Below are 12,285 nucleotides of genomic sequence, written 5' to 3' on the forward strand. Positions count from 1 at the left end.
ATTTTTGTCTGAAAAAAAGTGTTTGTGAATTGTTTGGAAAATTGTTTTTGGAAAGAGAATTTAACTTTGTAATGATTCTTGTATGAATATATACAAAGTAGTTATCTCGTTTAGTTTTGGAAATTGTTTAGAAAAATATAACTCGGTAATGATTCTAGTATGAATATATACCAAGTGGTGATTTTCTAAAGATATTTTGAAAGGTGTGAGGTGTGAAAATTGTTTTTAGATTGTGAGCCAACAATTAAGAGTTATACCGACCCAAGGTCTTTATGAGCATTTCCTATCCTTATGAGGGTAAAACTGTCCTTATTATTGAGAAATAAGTAGTTTTATCCTTTGGATGTTTAAGGGTCATCGTAGGGTCATCGATAGGTCATTGAAGGCAACAGTTACGAGGATATCTTAGCATTCGAAGGGACTATCATCTTTTAACCGTAGGCAACATCGGAGGGTCATCGAGGGACAAAGTTGTATATTCGAAGGCAACATCCGAGGGACTATAATTTATTTTATGATGATTTAACCGAAGGGTCTTTGCTAAGGGTATCCCCACGTTCGCGGGACATGACCGTAATATCGTAATCGTAAGGCAACAAAGAGAGGTCCAAGATCACTTATTCAAAGGCAAAGTTTTACAATTAATTATATAATTAGGATGAAACTCCACATTAAAATTATTAAAAATAATATATTAAAAAATTAATACATTAGAAATTAATACATTAAAAATTAATTTAGGGTGAAACTCCACAAGGGTATCCCACAAATAAAGTGGAATACCTAGCCAATAACCTTTTCCTGGGATATGTGAACCTTTACGAAACTCAAAAAAAGAAACATGTCAGAACACCAAATCAGGGTGCAATCGAAGATTACACCGGAGAAATATCACAACAATAAATAGGATAGGATGAATAATGCATGGCTATGATAAAACATAAAAAAAAACAGAATAGAAAAGTCAGCTACTGTCTCGTTCGCCTCTGCCTCGCCTAGCGAAGGCCAGGCGAATACTCGCCCCAGGCTCGCCTAGCGAGGTGCTAGCGAGCGGCCACGGATTTTGAATTTGAAAACAGCCCCACGTTAGGAACTTTGAATTTTATGGCATTTTATCACAGGAATAACATGATCAAACATTCAGGGTATTCAGGCATATTTAAATCCCCATACGAAAGCAAATTATATATCAACATTTAATCATGATGCATTATATATGTAGATATGGCCAATTGAAAGTATAAACAATAGAGATACGCAAACCTGTTTGTCAATTCAAGGTTGAAGGGATTGACCACTTGTAGTATCGGAATAAGTTAGGCAGCGGGAATTGGACGGCGATGGCTTCGGGTGCAGATGGGCTGCCTTCAGGGTTTCTTTACTCTGAATTCTCCGGGTAGGCAGGGTTCCTATGCCAAAACTTCTATTCGTTCTTCTCTGTTCTCCTCCTCTTTTTTTTTCCCAGTGAATCTCCCAGTGTAACTCCAAGTGTGTTTTTCCTCTACTGAAACTTCAGTATTTATAGACTAATTTCGTGGGTAATGGGCTTGGAATGAGGGAGACCCAAGTCCAAAATAATTTGTTATATTTTATTTATATATTTATTTTAATTATTTAATTAATTAATTAATTAATTAATTAATTAATTAAAAAAAATTCTTTTTTTTTTTTTTTTTTTTTTTTTTTTTTTGGGCTCAGAATGAAGCCCGAAATTTTTGTTGTCTGTCAGCTTCGCTAGGCGAGCGCGTAGCGAACAGGCCAGTTTGGGCCATTTTCTGGATTGGGCCATCCGTGAGCTGGGCCTTTGTTTCTTCAAGATCAGTGTTATATATGAGTCGGAATGCCTTGCAAAATGTCTTGAAATATTAATGGGCAAATTTTGGGGTATGACAATACCGAAGATCCACAGGAGCATTATGCATTCCATAAGGAAAACTCACTGGGGAGACAAAGACTCTGAGGAATAAAAGCTATGTGTAGGCCAGGCTACGACTTAGAAACTGCTAGAGACACGAGGGGGATTTCCACGAAAATAAATCAATGGAAAGACTCGGTTGGGGAACTAGGGAAAATCTGCAGGGGAAATGGGTAGATCAGAACAAAGCTGAAATACTCAAACCAAACAAGGGATGACAATTTCATTGAGGAAATACGCACTCAAACTCAACTGAGGAAAAATGAACTTCAACATAAGAGTAAAAGAAATATATTATACATTACCCGCACCCATGAACACCCCTACATAAATGTATATGTAAAAATGGGAAAGAGGTGTTGATGACAATATTTTCAAGTCTAGTAGGATTCAAAGGTGATGTAGATATACCTGCATAAACTACATTCTATGATAACGATACATACAATAAGACAAAAGTAGTAAAAAAGAGTAAAAAAGTTATAAGATTCAAAAGAATTTAAATTTAAGAAACACAATATTATCCACATTTCCTAAATATATGACATTACTAAAGAGTGAGAATGACAATGAGGAATGTTTGGGCAAGGTATTATAATACTTATCCGCGTATGTTCAAAAAAAATACTCGTACCCAAACTCATATGCATGTGGGAACAATGTTTGTATCTATGTCTATACTTTATGGGTATCTAACTATCTATACTCGTACTCGTTATCCACATTTTTAGTAAGAATAAACCGTTGACTATAAAACATCATAACATTTCAAATTTTTTGACAATATTAAAAAAAATCTTGAATTATGAAATAAACAAACATTTATATTAAAATGTGTAATAATTTAATAAAGATATATTTTTAAAAACTCATAAACATTATTTTTATATAATAATGTAAATGGTAATATATAAATATATTTTGTATGAGTAGGGAGTGTGGTGGATAGTAATGTACCTATGCTCGTTTATTTTAGTGAATAATTGTATGTGCACGTATCCATTTTGTGGGGTTTCATCCAATATATCATAAAAAAAAATTAAAGATACACTAAATATAAACTAAATTGTCATCTCTACTAAAGAGAAATTAAAAAATTAATAATAGACAAAAATGAAAAGAAAAATTTAAAATGATATCCAAAATAATTTATACGATATTTATAAATTCATTTTATAATAATTTAAAAATAAATCTAAATTGTGTTAATGTCTTTCTTTGTTTGACTTAACTATATTGTTAGTAGTATAAAATTAGATTTAAAATTTATTTAACTATATTGTTAGTTATATTATAAAATAATATTTGTTTCTTTTATTATTTTAAATTTTAGTTAAAGTGTTATATTTCCATTCTTTATAAATATACCAATTTTATTATTTTAATCATAATTTTATTCCACTTTATTTTATCTAAGTCTACGTAAATTTTATCTATATTGAAATTAAATCTATATGTATATTATTTAACTTCTATATTTTATGTTTTAAAGAGTACTATTATGATAAGTATATTATTTAACTTAAGGGTGCTCAAATCTAAAATAGAAAGTTTGTTTAGAAAAAATAATTTTTAATTTTTACTTAAAATAAAATAATATTTAATATTTTTTTTAATTACTTTGAATTTGTGTTCTTATTGCATATTATACATGTTAGCGTTATTTTAATTTAAAAAATTAAAATGATAAGTTATCATATTTTAATTTTTTATTATTTTGAAAAGATCATGTTATCGGGTGATAGATATTGGTTAAGAATTTTAAATAAAGAAAATAGATTATTTTCAGTTTATTAAATACACACAATATTCTTTAAAAAAATTAATTATTTTTAAAAAAAATAAAGAATATATACAAACATTATAAAATATTTTTATACTATCTAACCAATAGCATGAATGAATTATGTTATATCACGCTTTTATTTTTTAAATATAATATAATTTGATAAATCTAAAAATATGTGCCTAATATTGTTTTACATTGCATTAACTTTAAATTCTTATTTAAAAAAAGAAATCATCAATATAACAACGATATAAATCCCATAAAAATTTCATATCTTATCATATCTACCGTTTTACACGCCTTATTTAGAGAAAACCGCGTAACAGTTTCATTTCAATTGCATCTTGGCCGTCAAATTTTCCTCCATACGCGATTACACACCGTTAATCCCGATCCTACCTTCTATATAAACCTCGTTTCCCATCATTCCGAAATACCAAAAATAGCTTGTTATATTTTTCTCTTGTTTGTTCTTCTTTTAAGTTCTACTCGTTTGCTTGATGAATTTGATTTATTGCTAACAGGAAGATTGTTAGGGATTTGCGTATTGATATGCTTTTTGGATTGTAGATATCGAGAATTTTTGGATATGATTTTTCATTGGATAATCAAGACATTGTTTATCTGTTTTGCCGCGATTTGGGATATTTGATGCAATGGATAAGAACGGAGAACGCCTTATTTAGGGTTTGTTGATCGTGTTTTCTTAATGGTTTTGCGTTGCGTTTCTCAGATTGCTGATTGATGATCGTGTTTCCGTAATGGATTTCGTTGCATCGTGTTTTCTTAATGGATTTCGTTGCGGCTTGATTCATTTTCTTAGATTGCTGATCGTGTTTACTTGATGGATTTGCGTTGCGTCAGGTTGCTGAACGTGTTTTCGTAATGGATTTGCGTTGCTGATCGTGTTTTCTTAATGGAATTAGTTTTCTTAGATTGCTGATCGTATTTTCTTAATGGATTTGCGCTGTATCTTATATGTTTTCTTAGATTGCTGATCGTGTTTACTTGATAGATTTGCGTTGCGTCAGGTTGCTGATAGTGTTTTCTTAATGGATTTTCTTCATATCTAAAACCTTAAGAACAGAGAACACAGCTCCAGATAGATAAATTTAACTTCTACAACGAGTCTTTTTCTTTTCTTTTTTTCGCCTTTATTGCCCGACATGCAAATTGAATTTCGAACATGTTTTGCTGCAGCAGCAGCTTGCTTTGTCAAAACAATAACCTTCTTCAAAGCATGCATCAGCCTGGCTTTTTGATTTGGTGATATCTATAAAATAATTTTTGTTTTCAAATCTGAGAGCGTATTTTTCTTGAACTTGTCTTTTGATCTTGTATAAGTTGTTGAAGTTTGTGTTTCTTTCGTGTTGAGGTTTTTGTGTTTCTGTTATCAGGGACTTAGATCTTTGGCTAAGTGCAAATTATGGAATTAGATACCATCTTTGAACCTTTAATACAGCCCAAGCACTTCTCAGTGTCATGTGTCAGATACTGATGCTTCCTACTATGGCTGCACTTTAATTTGGTCATCACTACCAAGACTTTTACGCTTTAGTCTTTGTTTGATTTGATACACAACATCTACTTTTTTCGGATTCTTTGAGCTGTGTGAGTTTTGCAGGGAGATGCATTTATCCCGTTTCGCAGAAAGCTGAGAAATGTGGTGGATATCCAGAATGCCTTGATACAACAACCAGAACGGAAAATAACTCCAGATAGCTAAATCAATTTTTTATGGGTCATTCTTTACTATTTTTATTTCCGGTCTTTGATTGCAAGGCATACAAGTTGATTTCTGAACGTGTTTTTCTGCAGCGTGGTTGTGTCCAACTAATAACCTTCTTCAGAGCATGGAGTTTAGCATTTCAATTTTTGATTTGGTGATCTCCATTAAATTCTTTTTATATTGATTATATTTTTGGTTCTGAAACCATATCTTCTTTGATTTGGTGTTTACTCTCTGGTGTTGCAGGATAGTTAATATGTTAACAGACGATTTCTTCTAGTTCTATTTTCCTCTTGTTTGATCTTCATGGCGGTTGATTTTTTGCTTTCTTGATTCTTAGGTTTGATTTGGTTTTTGTTAGTTTTGACCTTGGAAGTTACTGTCTACTATTATTTTGTTAGGGTTTTAAATGATTGTTCTTTTGTGTCAACTATTATCCCTCGGTTGATTTCTGTACATATGGGTGTTTTGCGTTTAATTTGTTGGCAGCACTTATTGGCAAAATCTGGAGTTTTGGTTTGAATTTTCTGTCTTAAGGTTGCAGATTGATATCAAATAATGGTAATGTTTTGCATTTATCACCCTACTTGAATTGCAAGTTGAAACTTGTACTGTTTTCTGTTATGTAATGTGTACTGTAGTATCAAGCAATGTGTGTGTAATCAAGCAATCAGTTTCTTTTTAAATATACTCTGCTTGGATTGTGAATTGTTTTCATTTCATTGCTTCTATATAGAGTTTTATTGTCCTGTTTTCTCAATTTACACCTTTATGATCCTGTTTTCTCGATTTACTCCTTTGCAGATTGATATGAAATAATGGTGATATTTTGCATTTATCACCTTACATGAATTGCGAATTGAAATATGTACTGTTTTCTGTTATGTAGTGTGTTTTGCATCAATAGTGTTTTGTGTAGTATCAAGCTATGTGTAATCCAGAAATCAGTTTTTTCTAAATACTCTTGGATTGCGAATTATCCTCAGTTTATTCTTTTAAAAGTATATCCTCTTCCTTGCAGTGGTCAAAGTACTCCAGTGTATTGTGTTATTTCATATGGGCACATAGTCTTGCAAATTGGATGGAAGTTTAACTTAATCTTTTTTCTTCGAAGGCATGTCTTGCTATAGTTGGAGTTGTCGTGTTTCTGCATCAGGAATGTGAATATATGAAGCATACAAAATTCTAAAGTACATATTATGGACAACATGGTTTGGCATTCTATTGTTCGGGGGTTATTTGCCTGTTATAATTATTTTCCCTATTTTCTTTTCAATTGTGTTATATCTGAGCAGAAAAATAAGATTTTCCCCCCCAAATGAGTGTCCCCCACAAAATCTGTAATTGCAGCAGCACCAGAATCTGCAATTTGCTGCTGCTGTTGTTCTTTCATGTTGTGATCCTCAGATTGAATTCTTGCACGACTTCTATGTTGGCGTCACAGGAGTTTGACTTCTCTTAGTAAGGCATGGTAAAATAATGTTCTTAATAGTTCAGAGATTCTCTTGTCACTTTCCGTTTCAGTATTTCTTTATCAATTCTGAGAGCATATATTTGTTGATTTGTTATCTTCCTCTTTGGTGTTACAGGAGATGTAATATATATGATCACAATTCCTTCGGATTCAATCTTCCTCTTTGATATTCAAGTTTTTATATTCCTACTCTCTCTTTTCCTTGGTTACATTGGGTCTTATGATGAAGGGTTTTGATCTGGTTCTTGCTGGTTTTGATCTTGGAGTTTGCTCTTCTTTTTTTAATGGTCTTGTTTGGGTTTTAATTGATTGTTCTTTGAATTCTATTTTGATAATTTGTGTAGTTTTTCTATTTAATAATGCTTCATTTGATAAACATTCAATGCTGTCAAAATTAAAAGAATATTGACATGTGATTATCTGTATTGCAGCGAGCTGATTTCGAGGTATCTGGATCAGTTTGCAATTCTTGATTACAATGGATAAGAACGACTATGATTGCAATTCTTTATTATTTTTATTTTCAGACTTTGATCACAAAACATACAATTTGAAATCTAAACCTGTTTTTTTGCAGCTTTATTTGCTAGTATAAGTTTCAATATATCATGGATCCTGCGTTTTGTTTTGGTGATCTCTTTTAAAATCTCTAAGTTTTCTAAAACTCTTTATTCCTTTTGAAATAAATATTATTCTTGATCTTCTATTTTCTCTGGTGTGTTTCAGGAAAAGTAGTTTGTGAGCATATTATTCTTCGGGTTTTGTATTATGGTTCCTTTATGGTTTCTTGATATTGGGGTTTCATTTTGTTCTGGATTTTATTGCCATACATGTGAATTGAAATATGGCTCTAGTTTTTTTGGTACTGAGATTCTTTCATTTGATTTCTTCTCTGCTGATTCTGTTTGTCTATTGATCTTTAATTGAAAAGAACAGTCTTAAGGGTTTTTAACATCATTACTACTTTTGTCTTACAAATGTTCTACATTTGGGTTTTTGTATTCAGAAAGTGCGAAAGTTTACATAATTTTCTAGACGTTTGGAAAAATTGGTGCGCCTCTCTCTGTTATCCGGATCTGCAACTTGGTTTGGAGAGTTATGCTATATTCTTTCTTTCTTCTTGGTTCCTTTTTCTACAACCTATCTGGCAGTTTAATTTTTCTCTACATTTATCGTATGTTGCTGACAGAGAAACTTTGCTGTACAACAGAAGTTTTCTTAATTCTGAATCACACTCACATTTTTATTTGGTCTATAGTGGAGAAATTGGAGATGAGTGTCTCTGCTGCTTTGTATAAATTATCTTTGGTGAATGAATTCTTGACGACTTGATTTGGCTCACTGTTTTCTACATTCTCCCAAGTGGATATTTATCGAAGTGGGGATGCCGAAATTTTTTCCGTTTCATATGGACTGTGTATATTTGTTCCACATTAGTCCTCCCTTGATTGCATGCACAACATTGCTGAACAGAATTGTGGAGCATATCTCTTCTCGCTGCGGCCTTGTCCGTTTTTAATCAAATTGTGGCCGTGTTTGATTTGATGATCTACATCTAAAGAGAGTTATTCTTGCACTCTTTTACTGTTTGTTTCTTTTATTTCTGATATATTGGAATAGGAATTCGTTTCCTCTCTAAGGATTTCATCGGGCACCAGAATTCATTATTAGAACCATCATGTTCTGCAGACTGTAAGACAATCTCTAAGGAATTCGAGTCATAAACGTTTCTGTAGAAAACTTGTTTCATTTTGTAGAGTGAGCAGCGTGGTTTGGGAAAGTATCTCCATCCGGTGTTTGTTAGTGGATACAGTACACATCTTTAAGCGCAAGATATATTATCAGATGATTGACAAAAGCAGTTTTGGTATATAATTATCAGATGATAGCCCATTATATAACAATATATATAATATACATCTTTAATTTTGGAGTATGCCATTCCTTTATTTATGATGCTTACTGGATTAGTCAAAAGTTCATTAAGACTTGCAGCAATCTTTATGTGTAATCTATTCTAGACGTTCAGTCTGCTCAATATTGGTAAACGGACTAGAACACCGGCCCTCTTTCATCTCAGCGGTTGATCTACAACTACTTGGTAGTCTACACTTCATGCTAGACAAACCAAAGATGAGTAGTATCTCTACTATATACGTGTGATTCTGCGTCACAATCAGGTATTTTTTTATTTATATTTGTAAAGTTTTACCTTATTCATATACTAACTTGAGCGTCGGAGTGCTAACCTTTTTTTGCAGGTACCCCTCTGACCCCAAAACGAAAGTCTTACCGCGGTAGTTGTCTTTGACTTCAGCCTTACATTGTTTCAGTATGGAATAGTTATAATTGAATGTTCTAAATCTTCTTCATACACCTATTGAAGTTAATTAATTTAATTTTTTTATTAAATTATGTTGTAATATTTTCTTTTATTATGTTTTGTGTTTGATTAGCATACTTAGGAATTGAAATATGAATTTGTTTCAAGCATGAAGTCTATTTTGAAACAATAATATAAAGGTTTTGATACACTAATCTTAAACTGTGAATTTTAAGATCCTTCACTTGGTTTGAGCTAATTGTCCATCCTTATGCATGAACATAACTAAAAAATTTCTTTAACATAGAAATCCTATTTATCTGAATTGCCTTAGAATCACTACACAACAAACCTGAATTTTACGGTTTCCTAGTTTTTTGGTTAGTTCTAGATCTACCGAGTACTCTTGATTATGTTTGAGATTATTCTTGTGATATCTGCTGGTCATTTCAGGGTAGATAGCCCGACTGTATGCCGGGTTTTGAAGCTTCAGTGGAGATTATCAAAAACCTTGTTTACTAGTTTCTTATATAGTAAGAAAGTCCTCTTTTAAATGGATATTATTTTTGCAGCAGAGGCAACACAATATATGAGAACGCTTATGAATGTATAATGAGTTGTTAAAGTTACATTTGGGGTTACATTAAATCTTGGAATAAAATGAATCAATTTTCTGTGTATGTATTTTTTTAAAACTTATTTCGTACTAGATAACATAGGAAAACACTACGAAGCTGCATTGATCACATCTTAGTATATTTGATTTGATGACTTATTTACATCTCATAAAAAGCACCAAACAATGACCGGCAAATCACATTAGCTTAAAAGTTGAGGGTTCTATTAAAGATGGCATATAAGGGAGAAAAATACATATAAGGGAGAAAAATACACACCTCGAATTGTAAAATTTTATTTTCTAATACAAACTTGATTGTTAGCGTCTCCCAAATGTACAATCCCTTATCGAAGAGTTATGACCCTTTCTCTGCATCACTTTAACTTTGAAAATTTAACTTGAGTTCAACAAAACTCTCTTTACAAGAAATATCCCACTCATACGCTTGATTCTTTAGAGTCAACTTAGTCAAAGACATTTCCAATTTGAAAAATCGTCTATAAATCTACAATAATAACCAGCTAACCCAAGGAAACTTCTAATCTTCGTAACAGACTTCAGAGTCTCCCACTGCTACACCTCTTTCAATAACTCCATCATAATTCGGTAATATTGTCAATGAATACCACCATAAACTTATCCAAATACTCATGAAAAGTTTTATTCATATATTCCATAAACACACCTGGCGCATTGGTCACACCAAACGACATTAAAAAATACACGTAGTGACCATGTTCTGGACGGAATCTTCGGAATATCTTCTAGTTTCAGTCGAATCTGATGGTAATCCGATCACAAATCAATTTTACTACCACTAATTGATCCATCAAATCATCGATTCTCGAAAGAGGATATTTATTCTTAATCGTCACCTTGTTCAACTGTTGATAGTCAACACATAACCTCATGCTACCATCCTTCTTCTTTACTCACAATAACGACGCACTCTAAGGAGAAACACTTGGACGACCAAATATCTTCTCACCTAACTCTTCTAACTGTTTTTTCAGCTCGCTCAACTCAGAAGCAAACATTCCTTACGGAGCCATAGAAATAAGACTAGTATTGGGTACCAAGTCAATAGTAAACTCAACCTCTCACTCTGGTGGTAAATCATTGATGTCTTCAGGAAACACTCCCGGAAATTCACACACTACAGGAAGATCACGAACTACTCCCTTTTCATTGGCTTCCAACGAAGCTAAAATCACAAACACTTGCGTCTCATCCTTCACGTATTCTATCACTTGCTTAGCATATACAAACATCAACTTTTCACCTCCATCGAGCTCAATATTCACGCTCTAGAGGCAAGCCGTAGATATCTTTAGGAAAACATCAGGAATCACATACCATTTGCATATCACTGGCCGTAACATTTCTCCTCACTCTCTGAGAAGCAAATCTCAACAATACATGATCGTTTTCCCTCAAAGTCATCCCAACTGAACCAACATACAAGAATCTCGAATCCACATCCTCTTTGGATTCAAGAAACTACATCGACTTATCAAAATAATTGGTAAACACTTGGTTTAACTCTGACCAATTCATTCCAAGAACAACATCAACTTGTTCCAACGAAAGACAAACTGTACACATCCCTAACCCACACCATCCTCGAATCTAAGCTCTCTTCAGGTTCAGGAAAATCACAATATTCTCAAAACAGTTGAACTAGCCAACACATCACTCTCGCATGCAGCAACATGATGTCCAAACTCTCTACAATTGGAAAATCCAAGAGAAGCATACACTTCTCTCCCACTTGTTTCAGTCCCAACCTGCAAATAGAAAACAAAACAATCATCGACAGTGTTTTCACACATGTCGCATACTAGGGAACAAACATAATTAAACAACATGGCCAGACAAACCGACATACTATGATATCACTATGTAACACCCTAAAAACCCGCGCGTAATTATCAAAGAATTTAATTAACAAAATACAACCACTTAGGGTGTCACTCACAACAATCATAGCCTTCTCCATAACACGGGTTACAACAAAACATTTTACTGCATACATTTACCCTTAGGATGTTTACATGACATCCAACTCATCTGAATATCTTTGCAGTGGAATCATAATAAAAAAAACATATCAATTTAAAATCTCATAATAGTTTTCATAACAAAATTAAAAGCACTCACTCGTGAGTCTTCTCCAAGTGCTATCACACCAAAACATAAAACAAATACGAGAGCATGCATTGTCTCTCAGGAAATTTCAACACAAAATAAATAATTTGCTCCCCAGTGTTACATAGCAGAGCATAACCAAAGTTAAGACGAATAAACTAAAAGAAATAGCTCCAGGAGTCAACTTTCACTCACAACAGTGTCTCCACTCTTGAGTATCTGCACGATACTCATGTAAAGGCAACATTCAAACAGAAGCGGTGAAACTTTATTTTAATAATAATAATA

At 32.7% G+C, this 12,285-nt stretch overlaps 1 long non-coding RNA gene across 1 annotated transcript; it reads left to right on the plus strand.

Annotated features, from left to right (window-relative positions):
* The first annotated feature begins 4,010 nt into the window (after positions 1-4,010).
* Positions 4,011-9,910, plus strand: LOC127085912 (uncharacterized). Its single transcript, XR_007789309.1, has 2 exons — positions 4,011-5,994; positions 6,455-9,910. It is a non-coding gene; the product is annotated as an uncharacterized LOC127085912 (long non-coding RNA).
* Positions 9,911-12,285: the final 2,375 nt, after the last annotated feature.

The sequence above is a fragment of the Lathyrus oleraceus genome, chromosome 5 (genome assembly GCF_024323335.1).
Source record: "Lathyrus oleraceus cultivar Zhongwan6 chromosome 5, CAAS_Psat_ZW6_1.0, whole genome shotgun sequence".
Classification (NCBI taxonomy): Eukaryota; Viridiplantae; Streptophyta; class Magnoliopsida; order Fabales; family Fabaceae; genus Lathyrus; species Lathyrus oleraceus.